Raw genomic sequence first — 6,862 nt, 5'->3', positions numbered from 1 at the left:
ACGGTTATCCAGAACTCATGTCTGCTAAGTCAAGACTCAAGAACAAAGAGGCATTGCAGCAGAGACCAAAGTTAATATCTGTTTTTGGAGGAAGACGTCTTTCTGGAGATGTCTAAAGAGTCTCAGTGATGATGGTATTCTCTGGAGCCAATCTGTCTTCTGTCAGGGTTTGCTTTTGCTTAAGATTGGGATTCATGTGTATGTTGTGTATCGCAGCATTTCTGTTTTGATTAGAGTGAGTGTTTGGGAAACTGTACTTGCAGGCTGCATTATTATGGTGTGATAATTCATACTGATAGACTTGGGCATGATCTGAACAGTAAGTCTTTTCTCAGGGGAAATCTGAGATAGCAAGGTAAATTAATGCTTTCTTTGCAGATTCATTATACAAAATTATGCTTAATTAAGAAGAGTAGTTTACTGTAGCGTACTCCAAAAGATCCGGTGCTCCCTGTGGGCTTCTTGAGATATCAGTAGGGTTGGAGAAGCAGCTTACGATGTACCAAGAACAAAGGGATTGACTTCAAGTGTTGCTGAACAAATTTGTTACCAGAAACTCTCAACTGAATGCAAGTCTGGAATGCATCCATTCTCCCAGTATTGGGGTAGTGTAATTATTTGTTTAAGAGGTATTCATGTGTTTACTGCCTTTACTGAAGCTGATGTTTGCTTTGCAGTGACCTACTGGTAGATCTGGCCTCTTGGTGAAATCTTGGGCACAGCCATGCGTGAGTGAGGTACACTTTTCCTTCAGTGAGCCAACAGCCTAAATTCTCAGAAACCATTCAAAGTATGCCATGCAGTACATTTCCTACAAAAGAAAAGACTATCAGATACATACTTATGCCTGTCTGGACAGTTGTTTTATGTGACAATGGTACTGCAGCACACTCCACATGTGCATCTTCTGAGAAATAAGCAATTTATTTGTTATAATGTAGCAGATTCTTCCTTTCAGATTCTTTGTCTCCATTTTTGCAACCATTAGATATTACTATTTACTGGGTATATTGCAAATGGCAGCATTTTGTGATTTTATCAGGCCTAGGGTTTTTTATCCAGCTTTCATATTCTGCTGTTTCCCTTACTGCCTTTGGGATTTTTCAGGTTGTATCTCATTCCTTGTGGCTCTTACTAGTATTCATGGTAATTAAAAATTTGTAAGAAAAGACTGTTTGAATCCAGTCTGCCCCTATAGGATCACTAGGAGATGAGACTCTGAAGCTGGTAGTAAATAACATTGTTTGTGTTTTTTTTTTTTTCTAGAAACTTGAAGTCTGCGCTGTAGGAGGAAATTTGGCAGTGTGCTCCAGTGTCTGATTTCTCTCTTTCCTGCTTTTTAATAGGATAGCAGTCATGTATGTTCTGCATGACTTTTGTACGTTGTAAGGACTTGATTTTCTGTCATTGCTCTGATATGCTGCTGCTCCTGCAGTCAGTTCTGCTGTTTTGTTCCCCAGGGTTGTTATTTCTGCAGATTTTGGGTACCTGCATTTATGACATTTCTCAAGTGTATTTCAGGGGGTGTATTTTAGTGCAAGTTGGTGGGGTGAAGTAATAGTTTATCATTTGATACAATGATTTTGGCAGAGTTCTCTGAGCATGCAACTATAATAGACTGGATAGTAAGGAGCAATGTTGAAGTTTCTTCATGTACTATAAAATGATGTTTGTGTGAACTGTGAGAATTCTATTTCTCAAGCTGTGCTGAGCTGAAGATGCTAAGCTTCGCTCCCTTTTCTTGTAACTAGAGAGACAATGTGAGCAAGTGTTTTGGAGAGACTGACAGTGTATTCTTGCCTCTGCCACTGAGTTGACACTGCTCAATTGACTTAATCAAAGCTTTGTGTTTTTTTCTACTGTACTCCCGAGTGCACTCTTTAGAAAAACATCTGGGAGATGGATGTGTTTTACTTTATGTTCAAGTGAGAGACAACTGCAATTGGTTTTTGGGTTGCTGTTGTAGTTAGAACAATAAATACATTACATTCATTATTGAATATATGAATGCAGTTTCAAGGTGTTTACTTCTGTTCTGCTAACTGTAATGTGTTATGGTTTTTGGGATAAACCTGTAAGTTAGTATGTCCAGCAATTAAGTACGGGGACTATCTATCTAGTCATTGATTAGTACTCCTTTAGTATGGTTTGTAAGCAGAGAAATATAGCACCGCTGGTTGAATCATGCTGTTGTTCCTGTGAAGATCCTGAACTATACATTTATCTGTTTGTTACACTACCTAACAATGTAAATATAATGGCAGTAGCTTACAGCTGTGGTTGTCACAGAGATACTGACTGGGAATCATGGATGCAACAGAAGGGTGCTGCCCCAGCCAGGACAGGTAAAGACAAAGCAAATCTCTCGATCTAACAGGTCTTAGGATTTTTGGGAGGAAGATTTTACTCATATTTACCAAGTGCCCAATGCTTTAACCTTCTCTTATTGACATGCTACAGAAGGAATCCTGGAGGTGTGCTTTTTGAAAGAGCCATGTCAGAAGTCATTTAGACAGTTCTTTGGTAATCCAAGAACATTAAAAGTTACTTCCAGAAACAATCACCTTTTCAAAGTAGTTTGGGGATGAGAAAGTGCTACTGTTGAGCAGAGTAAACGTGTGAGGTAGGGAAGGAAGCTTTCTATTGTGTGTTACAGGCAGTGTACACTCAGGAGGACTGAGAGCTTGCATGCTGTTTCAGTGACAGGTCCACAATGAGCTCATATATTCAAAGATCAAACTGTATATGTATACTGAAAGCCTTTCTTCTTGCCTTTTGTCTGGTTTTAGATATGTTTAATTAAATTAAGAATCTCTCTTGCAGAAGTTAGATGTTGTTCAGACATTGGGCTAGATCAGTAGCCTCTCCCAGCAGGCAAGCAGAGCTTCCCACTGGCAAGCAGTTGCAGTACCAAGTTGTGTCTGGCTGTGTAAAAGCATGTGCTGCCCACCTCATTTCCCAAAAGTGAAAACCATGGATTGACTCAGCTGCTTTAATCAGGTGTAATGGTGGAAGTGTGATGATAAGTACGCTTCCTCTGTGGCTGTGCCAGTGCTGCTTTGTGGAAAAATACACCCACTCTGATTGTAATATAGAAGCATCATAAATCAGAATTACTATTAAAGCAGAACTGAGTTTAATTTGGCTGAGAGACAGAGTTTTACACAAATGGAGAGCTTTCCTGTGAGACTGAGTTACTCCACATTAGAAAACCCCTTAATTTTTTTTCAGTGTAAGTTTTTAAAGTGGATGGTGAAGTAGAGGAGCTCTAGCTAAACGTGCTAGTGCTGTGTGAGATCCACCAATTTAGTTTCCTTAGGAATTGTCTCTTGACACTTGAAAATAAGCTTATTTTTGTTTTGCAGTTCTTCTCTTGAAAAGGGTTTTTTCAAAGGTGACAGCTTTTCAATATTTATGAAATAAAGTTGTCTTTATTTCTAAGTCCATAAACTCAGGAAAGAGCTCTTTCAAGACTAGAAGAATATAGCTGCTTTATAATTTTTTTATTTTACTCTAACCATAAGGCTACTGCATGCACACAATGCAGAGGGGAGATGGTGTAACCTTCTCCGTTACATCACATTAGCACCCGGAGACCTTGCCATTGCATTGCCTTTGTCTGCTGGAGGTGCTGTGCAAGTGTGTGAACAGACAAATGGAAATTAATAGGCACCAAATTTGTTTTGACATGGATGAGCTGTGTGATTCAGAGGGGAGAACTGCAGGCATAAAGCATTCAGGAAATACAGTGAAGCAGTCAAAACTGAGAAGCATATTTAGATGTCAGCATCTCTGCCAGGATTCGATAACATGTACTGTTGCTGAAAATGAAAATGGGCAACGTTTTCCATAACTGAAGGCTTGTTGGACACATTGAGGGCAGGATTCAGAGCTAACTAGACTTAATTATTTGGTTCTATCTTTGTGGTACAGACTGGAGCAGCTGGACCAAACGTAGCTGGTGAAACTCAGGAGGCTGACACAGAAACTCCACAGATACTGTGCAGCGGATGAATCCTGGAGGTGCATTTTTTAAAAGAACCATGTCAGAAGTCTGTTGTGTGCTGTTCTGGTAATCAGAGAACATGAAGAGGCACTTCCAGAAAGCAGTCACTCTATAGTGAAATAGTGCAGCAGGGGTGAGCTTGCATGTCTCTTCCTGCGTGTATCAGTCTGTCTTCAGGTATGAGTTCTCTGTTCTGAGCATAACAGGTTATTTCTGTAAACTGCTTCTCTTTGATTATGAACTGAATTGAGTAATAAAGACATTTTAAGGATTATGTAGATTACTGAATTATAAACAAGTTCTACTACGAGACTCCACATTTTTGCCGTGTAAAATGTATGGTAGTTAAATCTCCACAAAATATGTTGTTGCACTTTATCAGGGCAGATACACATTTTAGGTCAACCACTGTGAAAACTTAAAGAACAGATTAAGTATTCAAACTGGCCCAATGTTTTCACTGGCAATGTGATAACAGAGATAAACACTGCTGTTATTGTTAAAGATATATCCATTTTTAAGTGATAAATAATTCTTAGGGAAGATATTCTGAGGAAGAACGTTATGACCACATGGATCCATTTTTGTTGTTTGGGGTGGGAGGGTTAGTGGTTGGTGGCTTTTCTCCTTTTGTTTTGCTTTGGTTTTGGTTTGGGTTTTTGTTTTTTGGTTTTTGGTTTTTGGTTTTTTTTGCTTCCTTTCCTCTCTGTCTTTCTCCCTTCCTTTTCAGTTCCTGGCACTTAACCCTTCCTAGAGGAGGTGGATGTGACAGCGTTGTTCTACTCACAACAGCTCCTGTAATGCTGATTCTGTTCTCAAATATCTCAAACCAAAAGTGTGTCGGGTTTCCAGTGTCACTACTTTTCAGGGGAGAGCAAGAACAGTAACCAGTTGAAATAAAATCCTGCCCGCATTCTGAAGAGTGACATTTTAGCATACGGTATGTTAGCTGTCACATTTCTTTAGGTGTCAGACAGCAAACTCGAGGTGCTTAAGAGTATTCCCATTAGACCAAGAGCAAAAAGAATATCTGTCCTGCATATATTAGCCTTGGCCAGTCCTGAAATGAAACTTCCAATCTGGAGATGGACATTTTTATAATGATAGTTGAAGAGAGCAGTACTGTACGTACTGTCAGTGGACTATACTGAATTTGTCCAGATGAAAGGTTTCTTGTGGATACTTTACGCTGCACTATTGTTAGAAGGTAGCTGCACGTTAAAGTAGTTTGTAATAGAGCACTGTTTCCATAAAAGGAATCTGTTCAGATGCAGCATATCCTAAAAAGAGATAAAAACATTTCTTTGCAGTTTTTGTTTTTAGAAAATGTCATAGTAAGTGGGATTCCCCTGAATAGGAGTCTGCCTGTCTGTATAGCAGCTAATTTAAGATAGCTCTTTGTTCAGTATGGCACAGTATGAAAGTTTATTAATTATTATTATAGTGTCATCCTTAGACTTTTCAAAAGTAATTGATATATTATAGTGGTATGGGATATCCTCCATCCATTCTTTAGATGTTTTCTACTCTGAGAGCCACAAACTTTCTCTCCCTCTACTTTATGGCATTCCTTGCATCAGCACAAAGGTAGCATGAAACAACCCCAGATCCAAAACTCAGCTCCTGGCATTGAGAGCATGCTGGTTCTAACAATAGGACAGCAATGACTCCTATGCAAAAGCAGCCTGAAGGCATTGCTAATCCAGGGCTACTGTCAGGCTTTGGTACATTGAGAAAATGCTGCTGAAGTGTCATGGGAGTAGTCTCATTGCTTGGCAATGTTTTGTGCAGTCTCTAACATTCTGTTATTTTATACATTACATCAGTGATATACTTTACATTACGTCTTTAATACCAAATAGTGCTCTGCACCTGTTTAGTATTGGCAAAAACTTGGAATGTGTGAAATCTGTGTAACAAGTGCAATACCTCAAAAGGTGGTGGCTGAAGTACATCAGCTGTATGTTGTCATTTGTCCTCATCATTTTGTTTTCCTTGCTGTAGCAGTCCCTCCCTCTGATTCCCCCAGGGTGTGGGAAATAGGAGTGATATTTGGGAATGGGTTTGGTAATAGAACAGCGAGCTGTAGCACAGCACGGGCAGACGTTACCTAGCTAAAATTTCTAAAGCAGCCCAGCGATAGGCAAGAAACTCAGCACCAGCACCTGTCTTCCTGGTGAGCCCTGCCTGAACGTTCCACTGCCTTTTCACCAGCACAGCTTGTTTAAAGCTGGCCCAGCCACTTCACTGCCACCTGTGATGACAGCAGTACCCTGGGATGTCTGCCCTCTGCTCCTCACAGGGCTGGCTGTGGGAATGTGCCACTATGTACAGTGGCAACACTGCCTGGCACTCTGTGGCTGGCTGAGGCAGGAGGAGGCTGCTATACATAAGAAGCATCAAAAATGGCTTGGGAACAGAGATAATTGATTGACCCAGGGAGATCAAAAGAATTAAGTCTGGACAGACAATTACGATGTGACCCTGGGGCAAGGCAAGGCAATGGAGCAGAGACTGTTATGGAGGAAACTGGCAGGATAAGCTACTAGGCTGTGCAAACTTTCTGTGATTTTGGCTTGGATTGGGGTGAGTGTGTACACTGCATAATGTTTAACTAGCTCACATTTTGTTTCTCTGAATTCATGTAAAACATCAAGAGACTGAAGGCTTTTGCTAAGATGAAGGGAGTCTGACAACTTGCTGAGACATTGCACCTGTGAGCTGGGGGAAAACTGCCACAGAAGGTTTCTGTTCCTTAAACGCACCAGTACATCACCAAAAATACTGGTGCCAAGGAGAAGTTGAGGCCCTGGATTCTTCTCAAGCAACCTTTGAATGCATATCTAGAGGCATCAT

Source organism: Centrocercus urophasianus, unplaced genomic scaffold (assembly GCF_019232065.1).
Source record: "Centrocercus urophasianus isolate 14NV4802_14NV808 unplaced genomic scaffold, USGS_Curo_1.0 seq_13, whole genome shotgun sequence".
NCBI lineage: Eukaryota > Metazoa > Chordata > Aves > Galliformes > Phasianidae > Centrocercus > Centrocercus urophasianus.
Note: the sequence above shows the minus strand (reverse complement) of the source record.